Below are 16,430 nucleotides of genomic sequence, written 5' to 3'. Positions count from 1 at the left end.
CACAGAGACTCTTTTAAACAAAAACAACGACACAACACACAATGACAAGTGACCTTCTTTAAAGATAACATGAGAGAGACTGCATACATTCTGCCCCGGCAGGGATTTCTGCCTCAAGCATACAAATATAGTAGGGCATTTGATTTCTTTATACAGCATTCCTAGTAACTGCTGTTTAATTTTTAATAGCAGATAGGAAATGAGCCTGAGAACCTGAGAACTTAAGAGAGAAGTCTGTCTTGGTGCATGACCCCTTTCTTAGGTGGACTAGGCTTAGAAAGAGACTGGGCCAAGGTTGCCCAGTGAAGTCTGCCTACCCCACCCCCACCCCCGGCTCTCTCACTATTCTATGATACTAATAAAATAGGTACTGTACCATGGCTTATATTGTACGTAATTCAGGAGAGTTATAAGCCACTTAATCAAAGAGTTCACTAACTGCTTAATCAACCACTTACAGCACTTAAAGCACTTAATCAGAGAGCTCGCGAACAAATAAAACTACAGATAAAAAACACAGCTACAATCCACAAAACAATTAAAACCAAATCTGCTGAAAACCATCAACATTAAACACACAGATAAGATCAGCAAAACTTTCCTTCCTTTGGAAAAACAAGGAACTGAAATGGGCAGATTTGCCCATCCTTACTCAGAAGTCCTGTTGAGTATGGTAGGGCTTATTCTCAGGCGAATAAGCTTGAGACCAAGCCAAACTTAATAGAGCTGTTTCATTTCCTTCCTTTGCAAAGCAACTTTAAAAAAAAAAAATCCTATTACAACTTGATTGTGCTTACAAGGCAGCAAGCCATTTAAAAGCATCATCTTATACTATCAGAAGTATGGGAAGGGGGTGGGGTGGGGAGCAGCTGCAGACTGCATTTTCAGCAACATTTTGTAGTCATTTTTCACACAGATGCATCTTGTTTTGCATAGAAGAAGGGAACACTTGCCATTTGAAAATGTGGATAGATGTTAAAGTCTAAAATAATGTTTGCAGGGGCAGCTCCGAAACTGATTTGCATCTCGTTTTGGTAAGTTGTGAATGGTGTCCAGTTAATAAAAAATGACATGGGGGGTGGTGGTGTAATGAGATACAACAGAAATGGTGGCACTGTGTCCTAAAGTGGGGACCTTTGATCTTGTAAGTTCGGCCTCTTAATTTGATTTGAATCAAACATGATGACAAAGACTGCAAGAGGCTCTTAATGAGCCAGCTATTCTTAAAAGGACAGGGAATTTAACTGGATCTATCTATTATGGTGCCCTGGATAGTTCTCTTTGAACTACTGTTATTTACATTATGATACATCCTGTAAAACAGGGATCCGGTGGTGCTAGGTGTGAAAACAAAGAGCGAACCAAAGCTGGAGATGAATATAATTTTTGTTGAGCAGCAAGTTTGGAAGTGTTTTCCCCTTGAATACAAACATACTTCATTCTCTCCAGAGTTGAGCTAGGGAATGAGGAGTGGGAAGGCTTCTCAGCATAACTGTCAATGCAGCAACCCACCATGATGTCGCCCATCTTTCCCCATAATCTCCTGCATCCATCACATTAAATATCCATTTTGCTTTTAAGTGTATTTTGTACTGCTTTCTTATATCTTACGTTGAATTTTATCACATTACAACTGAATTCCACGGCTTTTCAGTGTGTGTGGTGGCCACACCTACTTTTTGGCCACACCCTCCTCCTGGCTTTGGACTGGAACAAAACCACACATCTTCCGCCTCCTTTTTTCTTAAGCAACCAACAAGCTAGAGGATGTACAAGAAGAGAACGTTTAGTTATGTTTCTGCCCCCCACTCTCTCAGTCTCTCTTCCTCTCATCCTCCCCCTTCCAGGCCAATGTTCCTCAAAGGAAAGTGCAAAAGTAGCACAGATCTTCAGCATCGTCCGAGGAGGGATAGCAGCAGCAGCCCAAGTTCTCCCCAACCTCCTTGTCCACTTTTCCTCATCTCCGCCTGCTCCAAACTCTTCTCTCCTCCACTTCTCCCTCCTTTGCAGGTCTCCCCACATGCTTGCTCTCCATCATCCCTAGGAGCCAATCAGCAGGAAAGGGGAGGCGTTTGATTGGCCAACATAGGGAACCTGCCAGAGACCCAGCTTCAAAAAAGGTAAGGGCCTTAATGACTTGGATGTATGGAAGTGAGAGCTGGACCATAAAGAAGGCTGATCGCCGAAGAATTAATGCTTTTGAATTATGGTGCTGGAGGAGACTCTTGAGAGTCCCATGGACTGCAAGAAGATCAAACCTATCCATTCTGAAGGAAATCAGCCCTGAGTGCTCACTGGAAGGACAGATTGTGAAGCTGAGGCTCCAGTACTTTGGCCACCTCATGAGAAGAGAAGACTCCCTGGAAAAGACCCTGATGTTGGGAAAGATGGAGGGCACAAGGAGAAGGGGACGACAGAGGACGAGATGGTAGGACAGTGTTCTCAAAGCTACCAGCATGAGTTTGACCAAAATGCAGGAGGCAGTGGAAGATAGGAGTGCCTCGCGTGCTCTGGTCCATGGGGTCACGAAGAGTCGGACACGACTAAACGACTAAACAACAACAAAATGACTTGGGTCAGCCTTGGAGGACTACCTCTGAAGACACTTCTGAAAAACTATAGTCTAGTGGAGTATTGGGAATTCTCTGTTAGCGATCTCTAGGCTAACCTCCTCATATGAGACGATGAGCATTACACAAGCGTTCGTTCTGCCGTGTAGCTGTTCCGTATGTGCTCATAGGATGAAAAGCACATCTGCAGCAACGGCTGCAATTCAGATTCCTAATGAAACTATTTCTTTTGTTCGTGGCCTTTAAAGATTTTTCAGTCCATTTCACAACAATCATATTGGAGAGGATCTGAATTAATTTTGAGTGTGATTTCATGTAAGCCAGTGCATCAAATTGCTTATTCAATGGGTTAGTTTCCCTTTGTCTATTAATTCTGTAATTCAATTTTAAAGCATAAATAATAACCAATGCAAGCTGCTTGGAACACGCTATATCTAAAGGCTAAATAGGAAATCTCCACATTGCTCTTGCAATATTAAAACAAGGGGAACAGGATTTTGCCAGGCCCAGATATGTATATCTCTTCTCATGTCAGCTCAGCACTCTGCATGAATAATGTTGTTACATGCATCCCTCTTCTCTGAGTCGAGAAATTCCAGGGGTGCTGCTCCTGTCACATTGGGTTCCCTTTGGAAAGAGGTCAGGGGAGAACTAGGGCTCTCCTAGTGTAAAAAGTCAGCATAAAGTTACACCAGACCCAACAGCGAGGCTGCTGTTGCTTTGCCTAAGCCCAGCAGAGGGAAATCAAGCCTTTATAAGACTATTCTCTGCCAGGTGGCCAGGTCATATAATAGAGCCCTACCTCCAATAAATATCCATAACACTCCTTTTGGGGGAGTTACGTTGGCCTTGGATCAGTCAGCTTTGACTCAGCTGGGTGAGTCTGGCGTATCTTCAGCTAAGCTGGGCTTGAGGACAATACCAGCCAAGCCCAGTTGAGCCCTGGGCAACCAAGATCATCAAGGGTCAGGAAAACAAGCCCTATGATGAATGGTTGGAGGAGCTGGGCATGTTTAACCTGGAAAAGAGGAGAGTGAGAGGAGATATGATAGCCATCTTCAAATATCTCATGGGCTGTCACATGGAAGAGGGAACCAGCTTGTTTTCTCCTGCTCTGGAGGGTAGGACTCAGACCAATGTCTTCAAGTTTCAAGAAAGGAGATTCAGACTAAACATCAGGAAGAACTTTCGGACTTCCGGGTTAGCGCCATCGCCGAATGGCGGATTCCCTCCGAGCTCCGGAGGGAATCGGCTTAGCAGGGGACGGGTCCTGCCGCGGCGGCGACGCGGGGACCCTAAAAAACCACAGGCACGGAAGCCTGTGGACCTGGTGACTCGGCGGGCACCATTTGCGCCCCCCCGACCTGCGAAGGAGCCTTTTTAAAGGCTCCGGAACGGGGGACGGGGAGCGGCGTGGTGCTGAGAGTCCTCTGCTTCCCCTGCTGAGTGAAGCTGCATGCCATGGACGGAGAGCGCTGACTTTTTCCTGGGAACATTCGGACTAAAAGCAACAACCCGTGAGTAATACGGAAATTGGACTTCTAAAAGGAAAAAAAATTATTGAATCTGGCACGATCGGGGAAGATGCAAAAAGGAAGTCCGTCTTCCCTGCCTTGTAAACAATCTGAAGCAAGGACTAAATAATTAAGGTCGAGAGAATATCTCCTTTTTATTGGACTAAACTATTAACTACATGGATTGACAGTATAAGTAATCGTGCTGGAGGATAAGAGCTAACTTTGAGAGCTAAAGTCCCCCCCCCCCCCCCGGGACCCGGGAGTGATCCGCGAGAGAAGCCTGCTGAGGAGACATAGAAGACTTTGACAGCTGTCAAATTAGCTGTCAAAGTGGGGAAAAACAGAGAACTTTGTTTCTGATGTTTTTGCTGGTTACATTTGCTACAATATAGTGATAAATTGTTGAAAATAAAGAAGAACTTGAAACAAGTTAACTGGACTATTGGGCTGGAAGCGTAAGGAATACTTAATAACCAGAATCCCTCTAGAGGGGGTTCAGGGACACTAATAATAATAATAATAATAATAATAATAATAATAATAATAATAATAAATTTTATTTATATCCCACCCTCCCCAGCCGAAGCCGGGCTCAGGGCGGCTAACAACACTAAAACAGTACAACATTATAAAAACATTATAAAAATTAATTAAAATCAAAATTGATGGCAACCATAAACTAAAGTTTTGTAAAGATTGCCAAAGGAGGGAGTCAGGCTGCGCCCTGACCAAAGGCCAGGTGGAACAGCTCTGTCTTGCAGGCCCTGCGGAAAGATGTCAAGTCCTGCAGGGCCCTAGTCTCTTGTGACAGAGTGTTCCACCAGGTTGGAGCCGCAGCCGAAAAAGCCCTGGCTCTAGTTGAGGCCAGCCTAACCTCTCTGTGGCCTGGGACCTTCAAGGTGTTTTTATTTGAAGACCGTAAGTTCCTCTGTGGGGCATACCAGGAGAGGCGGTCCCGTAGGTACGAGGGTCCTAGGCCGTATAGGGCTTTGAAGGTTAAAACCAGCACCTTAAACCTGATCCTGTACTCCACCGGGAGCCAGTGCAGCTGGTATAGCACCGGATGAATGTGATCTCTAAGCGAAGACCCCGTAAGGAGTCTCGCTGCGGCATTCTGCACCCGCTGGAGTTTCTGGGTCAGTCTCAAGGGCAGCCCCACGTAGAGCGAGTTACAATAATCCAGTCTGGAGGTGACCGTCGCATGGATCACAGTGGCTAGGTCAGGGCGAGAGAGGTAAGGAGCCAACTGCTTAGCTTGGCGGAGATGAAAAAATGCCGCCTTTGTTATAGCTGCAATCTGCGCCTCGATGGAGAGGGAGGTATTGAAGATTACACCCAAACTCTTAACGGACGGTGCTGGCACTAATTGCACCCCCACAAGAGATGGGAGTTGCCCCCTCAGTCCCATGTCGTCCCGTCCCAGCCAGAGGACCTCTGTCTTCGAAGGATTTAACTTCAACCGGCTCCCACGTAACCATCCAGCCACAGCCTCCAAGCATCTGATCAGTGTGTCTGGGGCCGAGTCAGGGTGGCCGTCCATCAACAGATAGAGTTGGGTGTCATCAGCATACTGATGGCAGCCCAGCCCAAAACTCCGGACAAGCTGGGCGAGGGGGCGCATAAAGATGTTAAAAAGCATCGGGGAGAGTATTGCACCCTGGGGCATTCCACACACCAAGGAGTGGCAGGATGACAATTCCCCCCCCCCCAAGCGCCACCCTCTGTCCCCGACCAGAGAGAAACGAGCGCAGCCATTGAAGGACTGTGCCCTGGATCCCCACGTCGGCAAGGCGGTGGTCCAGGAGTTCGTGATCGACCATGTCGAAGGCTGCTGACAGGTCTAGAAGAATCAGCAGCCCCGACCCGCCTCGATCCAGCTGCCTGCGGAGATCATCTGTTAGGGCGACCAGAGCTGTCTCGGTCCCATGACCAGCGCAGAAGCCGGACTGGAATGGATCCAGAGCCGATGTTTCATCCAGAAACCTACCAAGCTGTTCAGCAGCCGCTCTCTCAATCACCTTACGCAGGAATAGAAGATTCGAAACCGGGCGGTAATTGGATAGATCTAAGGGATCTAATGATGTTTTCTTTAAAAGCGGGCGCACCACTGCCTCCTTCAGTTCCCCTGGGAATGTCCCGGTGCCAAGGGACAGATTGATGATATCCCCCAGGGGGGCCCGCACCTCGTCTGGACACGCTCTAATCAGCCAGGACAGGCACGGGTCGAGAGGACAAGTGGTGGGCTTTCCAGCTCGGAGGAGTCTGTCCACATCGGCTGGGGATATCCGATCAAAGTGGTCCAATACTGAACCCGAGGACAGTCGAGGGGCCTCCAGTTCCTTTATTGTATCCAAATTGGCAGGGAGGTCATGGCGGAGCAACAGGACCTTCTCCGCAAAAAAGCTCGCAAATGCCTCACAGCTGTGTGTCAAATTATTATTTAAATTTGGCTGTCCTTCGAGGGACGTTAAAGACCGAATTATACTAAATAATTGTGCCGGGCGAGAGCTAGCGGATGCAATGGAGGCTGAGAAGTAGGACTTCTTAGCAGCCTTCACTGCCATCTCGTAGGTTTTCATAAAAACCCTATAAGATGTTCTTGAGGCTCCATCACAGGCACCCTGCCATACTCGCTCTAGCCGTCTGAGGTCCCGCTTCATTTTCCGGAGCTCCTCGGTAAACCAGGGAGCCCGGTTTCTGCGGGGTCGCAGAGGGCGCTTAGGTGCGATCTCATTGATGGCTGCCAGGAGCTGGGTATTCCAGGCCTCAACAAGCTCAGTCAATGAGTCGCCAGGGGGAGAAAGGTCCCGCAAGGCTTGACGGAATCTATCAGGGTCCATCAGCCTCTGCGGGCGAGCCCAAATCAGCTCGCCACCTAAGCCGGGTGGGGGTGGAACGTCAATCCTGGCTTTCAGAGCATAGTGATCAGACCATGGCACCTTCATTGAAGGAAACATGATCACATCTATACCGACGCCAAAGATCAGATCCAGCGTGTGGCCTGCTTGATGTGTGGGGCCCGAAACAAACTGGGAGAGCCCTAGTGCCGCCATGGAAGACACCAGGTCCAGAGCCTGTGAGGAGGGAGTGGCATCAGCATGGATGTTGAAGCCCCCCAATACCAATAGGTTAGGGAACTCCAAGGCCCAGCCGGCCACCGCCTCCAGCAGGCCTGACAGGGTGGCTGCTGGTGCGCTAGGTGGCCGGTACACCAGCCAGACAGCCAAGCTCACCTCGGAGCCCCACACTAGGCCAACACATTCAATGCCGGGGATCGATGGCGATGGTAGAGCCCTGAAAGAACAATCTTCCCGGATTAATAACGCCACCCCTCCCCCCCGGCCCACAGTCCGCGACTGGTGGAGGACGGAGAAACCTGGGGGCGCCATCTCTCGTAAGGTAACAGTATCCCCTTCGCGCACCCAGGTCTCAGTCACACATGCCAGGTCAACCCCCTGCGAGGTGAAGAAATCTCGCAGGGTGGCGGTTTTGTTGCCTATAGACCTGGCATTGCACAACACCAGTGACGGAGGTGAGTAATCCTTGCTCACCTTACCCTCGTCTCTCGGGATGGGGCGCAGATTGGAAGGGGTACGAGCATATCCGTATCTCGATCCCCTTCGCCTATGACATCTGCCCCCACCGCCATACCTCCCTCGCCCCTCCACTACAAGAATGGAAATAGGCCGGAAAATACTAGCTGATCTGGATGAGGTGGCCTTTCTCGTGAGAAAATTGGTAGAGCAAAGTCATGTTTTGTCTACAGTCCAGGCAGCTGAACAAGAAAGGAAACTTGAGAAACCTGAGGAAGTGGAGAAAGAGATATTGGTTGAACAGGAGCAGCAGGAAGGAGGGGCTGAAATGCTGCAGAAGGCAAAGGAGAGCCGGAGGCCTGTCAAGATGGATATAAAAGAAAAAAAGGACTGGGTGATGAAAATTTGGTTTGAATTGAAGAAGGAGGAATGGAAAGACCTCCCTTTGTGGAGATCTGAAGATTTTGGGACATTTGGACCTAAAAGGATTAAGAAACAAGTTCTGAGTCCCTCCTTTAAATATGGAGGCCCAGCTGGAAGGAACATGGACATTTTTGGGACAGAGCCCTTCCGAGATTTGGTGGTTAATACAAAGGACTATCAAAAAAACCGGCAGATAGGAACTGAGAGAGAATTAAGAGCCTCTGATGTGAGGAATCCACGCTGATACCAGATGGACTAATAGATAATGGTTTAGGGATTGAAACCGGGAAAGGGAGGGTGGGGTTTGGGAATCCGAAGGGTGTACAAATATATTTTGATTTTTTCTAATGTTTCTTCTTTTTTGCTTTGTTATCAATACAAAGATGGGGAATCCGTGGAAGGGAAACTGGGTCGATCTTAGAAAAAGTCTTTAAGCACAATGACCAATGTTTATAAGTTAAAATTTGATACATAAATTGTATTAAGTATAATTAATAAATCAGGGTTAAAAAATTAGGGATAAGAACTTGTTGAACTAATATTCGGACATGGAATACAAGAAAGGGAGGCGAGGGGAAGTCGCAGAAAAAGTTACTGAAAATCAGGATTGTAAATGAGGAATGTTCTTTTTTCTTTTTTAATTTTTTTCTTTTTTCTTCTGTTTTTTCTTTTTTTTTCTCTTTATATTTTCTCTGGAAAGTTGTTTTTGGTTTTTTGTATATTATGTGAAACTACAATAAATATCATTTTAAAAAAAACAACATCAGGAAGAACTTTCTGGCAGTAAGAGCTGCTCAGCAGTGGAACAAACTCCCTCGGGAAGATCTTCCCTTGGGGTCCCATCCAACTCTACAATTCTATGATTCCAACTCAACCCTCAACTGTGGCCTGTTGTCTTTCTAACTAATAGATAGTTGAGGGAGTGGGGACCACCCATTTGTCCTCTGGCACAGAGCCAAACCCTTTGTTATCTTAATGACCCATAATCAGTGGGCCATTACCAGGCCTGGCTATTCCAGCAATTGAATCCACACTGGATCCAGGAATCAGAAAGGAGCTCAGGCATGCAGCCTGCATCCTCCCCAAACTCATAACAGTATTAAGTCCATTCTTAAATAAAGCTCAGTTCAGCATGTGGTCCTCCATAGAGCTACCACCTGTGTTCACACCATACATGATAGGAGACCACCGGTGAGATCTAGGAATATGCAGACACACCCAGGCTACATATTTATATCAGTTTGAGACCTGTTTCTCTGCGGGGCTTCTCATAACAGAAACCCAGGGAATCTGTGGTTAAAATGCAGGCGCTGTTTGCTTGTATCCTCTCACAAAATTACAATTGCCAGTGCTCTCTGGGGAGAGGAAATTACTATTACATTAGATTAGGTCTGTAGTGCAGATATGCCCTCTGTCCAAGGATGAGACGGAAGGTTGCAATATATGAGCCAATCAACCCGCATAGCTTACTCTATCATTCCCCCTATCAAGAGAAAAGAGGGTTAATTAATGTCAGCTATCCCCCCCTGTCATGTTAGCCGGCAGCTATGTATAAATACATGTATAAATAAATTTATAAATGTATAAATTTATACATTTATAAATGTATAAATATGGGACGCAGGTGGCGCTGTGGGTTAAAGCCTCAGCGCCTAGGGCTTGCCGATCGAAAGGTCGGCGGTTCGAATCCCTGCGGCGGGGTGCGCTCCCGCTGCTCGGTCCCAGCGCCTGCCAACCTAGCAGTTCGAAAGCACCTCTGGGTGCAAGTAGATAAATAGGGACCGCTTACCAGCGGGAAGGTAAACGGCGTTTCCGTGTGCAGCTCTGGCTCTGGCTCTGGCTCTGGCCAGAGCAGCGATGTCACGCTGGCCACGTGACCCGGAAGTGTCTCCGGACAGCACTGGCCCCTGGCCTCTTAAGTGAGATGGGCGCACAACCCCAGAGTCTGTCAAGACTGCCCCGTACGGGCAGGGGTACCTTTACCTTTACCTTTATGTATAAATAGATTCTTCTGTTTCTTCAGAAACCCCACCACAACCTGGAGTATTTATAAAGTGCACACAAACATTGTGGTTCTGCAACCTTCCTAAGATGACTCTGTTCAAATGAGTGGTCCACTATTCAAAATGAGAACTGGGCCCAAACTAACGGAATGAATTTCAGTAGGGACAAATGTCAGGTTCTGCACTTAAGCAGGAAGAACCAGCAACACAAATATAAGATGGAGGACTCCTGGCTTACCAGTAGTACATGTGAGAAGGATCTAGGTGTCTTGATGGACCCCAAGCTTAACATGAGTCAACAGTGATGCAGCAGCCAAAAAAAAAAAGCTAATGCTTTTCTAGGCTGCATCAACAGAAGTATAGTGTCCAGTTCAAGGAAATAATAGTCCTGCTTTATTTTGCCTTGGTCAGACCATACCTGGAATATTGTGTCCAGTTCAGGGCGCCACAATTTAAGAAGGATATTGACAAGCTGGAACGTGTGCAGAGGAGGGCCACCAAGATGATCAAGGGTCTGGAAGCTAAGCCTTATGAATTGAAGCAGTTGGGTATGTTTAGCCTGGAAAAGAGGAGACTGAGAGGAGATATGACAGCCATATTCAAATATGTAAGGGGCTGTCACATGGAAAAGGGAACAATCTTGTTTTCTCCTGCTCCGGAGGGTAGGACTCGAAACAATGACTCCAAGTTATAAGAAAGTAGATTCTGACTAAACAGGAAGAAGTTTCTGACGGAAAAAAGATGATGATGATGATGATGATGATTTATTTCTACCCTGCCTATCTGGTTGGATTTCCCTAGCCACTCTGGGCAGCTTTCAACAGAACATTAAAAACTTCCCTAAACACTGTTGGGAAGTGGAACGGTCTCCCTCAGGAGATTGTGGACTCTCCTTCCCGGGAGGTTTTTAAGCAGAGGTTGGATGGCGACCTGTCATGGATGCTTTAGCTGAGATTCTTGCATTCCATGGGGTTGGACTAGATGACCCTTGGGGTCTTTCCCAACTCTACAGTTTTATGATTCTAAGTATGTTTCATTTGCACGGAAGCCGGTGATTTCCTGGATTAAAAAAAGAATAACCTTCTTAGAATGATGAAGAGTGATTGTGATGAAAAACAAACTATGGGTTTGAGGACAAAACATTGCCTCCTTTGCTTTTTTTCTTTTTATAGAATTTTATTTATATGCAAAAGTTATAACACAATAGAAACACCATAAATAACAGGAAAAGGGGTATAAAAAAGTTCAGACCCTGCAGTTCTTGGGTATGTTGCAGTAGTATAATAGTAGTAATATCATGCTGCTCATACGATGCTTATTTGTAATTCATATATATTTCTATCTGATATCACATGGAGACATTCTAAAAGAAATAAAAGCCGGCAGGACAAAAAGCCTTTATGATTAGGCTCATATCTTTAATGTGTTGGATGATGGAGGATAATTTATGTTAGATGAATTTGTAAATGAAAGGATTTTAAAATGAAAAAAAAAAAAAGATTCTGGTTTGCCTCTGGCCCTAATTACTCTTATTTGTTTATCCCAGTCTATGTTAATATTGGATTTGAAATGGTTTTGTACATATGAAAGTGTAAGATGGATTCATATACAGATATACATAGTGTTTCTGTATGAAATGTTGTAACTATTTTTACCGCTGACTTTTAAAGTAGGAAATTGCTTCAAGAAATTTTATGGGAAACGAGTCAGAAATGGAATTAAATAATTAATAAATAGTCCCGTTGGATCCGCAGCTTTCCCAGTCTCACAATTCCAGTTCTCCAGACATTTTTGTACCAAAACGTAGCTTTCTATTCGCACCCAACACAAAGTGTCTTAGCTTCTGATTATGATATCTGTGAGATAGATAGATACTCATAAACTTGATCTCTCTCTCAAACACACACACACACACACACACACACACACACACACACAGCACTCCAGGGCTATGCGTTCAGCTGCCATTTCTGTTGGTAGACCCTGAGGAAATGTTATGTCAATAACGTCATACACACAGACTTCTGACTGAAAAATATGCTTTATGGAAAGAGCCGAACATCAATAAGATAAATGAGACTTTTGTGGTCTGTAAACACATGATTTCCAGCTTCACAACGGGGCATAAAAAATATTGTGTCGAAGCAACGACTTGTTCAGGGGGCTTTGGGTTCTGCAGTTCTTTGGGATTGGAGCAATGGCTTTGGCTCTTTGCTGGTAAAATGCTGGCAAAACAGACCTATTCGGCTGTAAGGACACAAATGAGAGAGAGAGAGAGAGAATGAGAATGAATTTGTGAGATATGAAACAGGTGGTGGTCTCAAAATTAACCATGCCTTCTGAAGGAATTCAAAAGAAAGCGAGATTCTGCACACACAGAGACAGTCAGATCATTATATTGAATGGGACAGATCTTGCTTACTGAATTCCATTTTTATAGAGAATTGTCCATATTTAGAAATATGCACCAAGCATATAACTGCCCTTTTCACCCTCTGGGATGCAGAAACTGGACTGAGCGTGCAAGGGCAGAGCCCAAGTGCCAGCTAAACTGCCAGGGGAAGGGGAAGGGCTTATACTGATCACTCCTTATAAAGCAGAGAGGCACCTGCAGAACTACTGGGCAGTTGAACCTGGACCATGAGGGCAAACAGGGCACTGCCACACCAACCTTAGCCAGCCCCCACCTGTTGACCTGCTTACTTACAATCAACCCAGGGTTTGGAACTGGCTGTCAGCTTCCTCCTCCTTTGTCTCAGTGTTGCCCTTGCAGAACTCAGCAGGGAGGAGCATAGGGACAATGTTAGAATTAGTTTGCTTTGCCCACCACTGGCTCTGGCGCCACCTACTGTTAGCCTCCCTGATTGCTGCCCTATCAGTTCCAATGGGCACCAACCTCTACTGCTGCAAGGGAAAGATCTGGTCTTACAAGGGGTGCCATTATCATCGGCCTCATTCCTGTCTGTTCTCTCTTCTGCTTCCTCCTCCTGGTCATCTCCTCCATTTATGCAAGACCATCCCCTTTCCCATTCATCTAAGCCACAGCTCCACCTCCAGACCCACATCCCAGACTTAGGATGGCTATATATCATACTGTACAGAAGACAGTTCAAGGGCTATGCAGTCCAAGTGTGCTTGAAAGATTAAGAGCCATAGGGAAAGGCCTTGAAGCTGCCCATCAACAATTAGCACCTGGTCAGCAGACTAAGGTCACCTGTTCACACCTTTCCCCACTATGGTGAGATGGTTTGTGTTTCTATTTAAATTATAGCAATGTGTATCTGTGCATATAAATGAGCATCTGCAAATTATGTTCCCTGGAAGTCATTTGTTAGGTGAGCATTCACATAGCGGGTTGGCGATTTCCATTGATTCCTATGGGGAAATTCCTAATGTATTTCTGACCACAAAATTCCAACCAAAAAAGCTTTTTTAAAACCTAGGGAAATCCAGGAAAAATGTTCTCCAAATTGTCTGATCGTCCCCTCCCTCGCTCCGTTCATCAGCCAAACAGCAAAAAGCAAACAAAGAAATAAAAAAAGTTCTGAATATCTGAATCTGTGGTGTGTATAGCGAGGGCTCTAATTCCTTGTGTTTGGATAAGTGAATTTTTGCACAGCGAACTTTTGTAAAGCGGGACCTGGGTTATATGAATTAACAAAAACAACAGCATTAACAAAACATTCAAAATAGTGTTGTTTTATGTTTTGTAAACCACCTTGGGAAGTTTTTAATTTAACTGCTCTTCCTTTTCTCAACTTCATTCACACATTTGTTTGTTTTTTGCCTTTGGCAGATGTTTTCCTTTTCCAATATTCTCTTCAATGCAAGGCAATTAAAATTTTCAACTTTGCACACAAATGCATGTATTTCCTCATAGACCTGGGTTCTCTTCCTTTGGGAAAGGTAGTACCTAAGAAATTAAGAAAATTAAGCAAAGCAAGCAAAGCCCCCATAAAAGCAAATGCCTCCCAGAGTCATCCCAACCAACTTGTCACCCAGATGCACACAAGAAGAAGCTGGAGCACTCAGATCCAGCTGTCGCTTTCAGAAGGAATTTGAAAACAAAACAAAAAACAGAAGCAAAACCCTCCAAGCCTTGATACTTGAGTCGAAGCACAAACAAACCAGATGCCAAATTGGATCTCAGTGGCTGGCTCAGATGCAGGAGAACAAAGAGCCGAAAGCAATTGGGAAACATCCATTCACTATCAAGAGTCCCCCTAATCTGCTATCAATCATGGAAGATCATCGCTGCTATTCTCACTGCCAGTTTATGCCTGGAACGGAATCAAAAGAACGCCAGCCATTTTAATAGGCTGCTGAAGAAAAGGAGTGAGTCTGTTAAAATTTAACAAACTCCATTATTAAGACTCAGAAGGCAAGTGTCTATTCAGGGCAGCAGCAGTGGGAAGACTCCCATGGCACTTTGAAGATGACTAAATACCCAACAGCATTAATTTTTGCAATGTGAAGCCTACATTAGCAAGCTGCATGGGTACAATTCCCGCTGTCGTGCCCTCCCCTCCTCCCAAGTTCCCAGATGGCTTTGCACTACTGTGGGATATTTAAAATGCAGTCAAACCAACAATTCATGTTTTGCTAGATAGGCACATGATAGGAGCTGAAGTTCACAGAGTTTTCCTGTAAGTTTGCTAGAGAGAACTCTGTGAGAGACACTCCCACCGGGCCCTGACTTGGGGAGGGAGTGGCTAAATATATTCTCCTGCCTGCCTGAACAGACTCTCTTCCTCTTCCTGCTCTGCCAGCAATGGGAAAACATCTACAAAGTCTGAGCTCGAAGTTTAGACTGCATTCAGTTGGTAGAGCATGAGACTCTTAAACTGATGGTCAAGCTCCACGGTGGGCAAAAGATCCCTGCACTTGTAGGGAGTTGGACTAGATTATCCTGGGGTACCTCCCAACTCTACAATTCTATTATTTTAAGCGAGACTTAAGTACAGTGGTGCCCCACAAGACAAATGCCTCGCAAGACGAAAAACCCGCTAGACGAAAGGGTTTTCCGTTTTGGAGGTGCTTCGCAAGACGAATTTCCCTATGGGCTTGCTTCGCAAGACGAAAATGTCTTGCAAGTTTTTCCGACTTTTTTTCCCTCCCCCCCCCTTTTCTAAGCCGCTAAGCCACTTATCAGCTGATCCGCTAAGCCGCTAAAAGCCGCTAAGCCGCTAATAGCGCTAATCCGCTAAGCCGCTAATGGGCTTGCTTCGCAAGACGAAAAAACCGCTAGACGAAGAGACTCGCGGAACGGATTCTTTTCATCTTGCGAGGCACCACTGTATGTCTTTGTAACGGAATTACCATTTTAAGCCTGCCTGAACAAAGCTGCTTGTGTCTGTTACTCTTCAACAGGCATTCTGTGCGAGTTAATGTTCTTACTGCCTTTTGCAAGACTGTTTGTGTGGTTATTGTTTTTAAGGGGCAGAAAAGGCAGAGATAGTAAGAAAATCCAGTCAGTGTTAAACATCCTGGAATACTAAAAAGCTAAAACTTCATTGGTGCATCATATTCAATATTGTCGTGCTGCCAAATACAGCAGTTCTTTCCAAGGATATCAGGACAAAAGGAATGAGGAGGTGGAAGGGGAACCAAAACAGTTTTATTAACAAATAAACAGCAGGCATGCAAAGCATAACATAAAACACACCCGACAGGGGCTACCCAATCTCCCCTTCAGCTGCCCGGAGCCCCAGCAGGAGAAAGACCCCACCTGTCAGTCTCCCAGCATCAGGTCCTTTGACCTGGGTAGAAGCTCTCCGGGCCCCTCCACCTATGGCTTTTATAGCCTGCCTTGATGTAATCAAGTGCACCTGCCATTACTCATGATTAGCCCAGGACCCTGAGATGGGATTAATACAGAGCGGCTGAGAGTCTCCCACTACCTGCAGCCAGGCATCCAGCCAGCACTTGCAACACAGAAGAACCCAAGAAACTCCCGGCAGGTGTGTGAAACACAAGAATCCAGCAGACCTCAAACTGGGGTGTTAAAGGGAAAGGGACATGCTACCTAACTCCTCGAAATACAATTGTCTTCCGCATTTCCACTACATCTATGCTAGACATACAGCAGGATTTGCACAGAGGCCTTTCCCAGTCCTAACTGGAAATGTTGAAGAACGAACTTGGGACTTCCACGTGCAAAGGAGATGCTCGACTGTTGCAAGCATAACAGCATAACAAATTTATTGTGGGGCTGGCAGAGGTTTTCTTGGACTAGAATATGCATGCAATTAAAAATGGGCCACGCCTCTTGTAAGATGGTCTCTGACATCTACTGGCGTGTTCTTTTTTAAGAGGGTGCAGCCTAATTAATTGGGGGTGCCTTTATAGTAATTGAAAACATTTGAACACGTTAATCGGGTTAAT

The 16,430-nt window shown here is 45.7% G+C and overlaps 1 long non-coding RNA gene across 1 annotated transcript in view; it reads right to left on the bottom strand.

Annotated features, from left to right (window-relative positions):
- LOC307215160 overlaps nucleotides 1–16,204 on the bottom strand; it is a 150,813-nt gene extending 134,609 nt beyond the window's left edge. The window contains exon 1 of the long non-coding RNA XR_013838334.1: nucleotides 15,835–16,204. This is a non-coding gene — a long non-coding RNA (uncharacterized lncRNA). The remainder of the gene's footprint in view (nucleotides 1–15,834) is intronic.
- Nucleotides 16,205–16,430: the final 226 nt, after the last annotated feature.

This window comes from Podarcis cretensis (assembly GCF_951804945.1).
Source record: "Podarcis cretensis genome assembly, chromosome: 4".
Taxonomy (NCBI): domain Eukaryota; kingdom Metazoa; phylum Chordata; class Lepidosauria; order Squamata; family Lacertidae; genus Podarcis; species Podarcis cretensis.
Note: the sequence above shows the minus strand (reverse complement) of the source record. Positions and strands in the feature narration are given on the sequence as shown.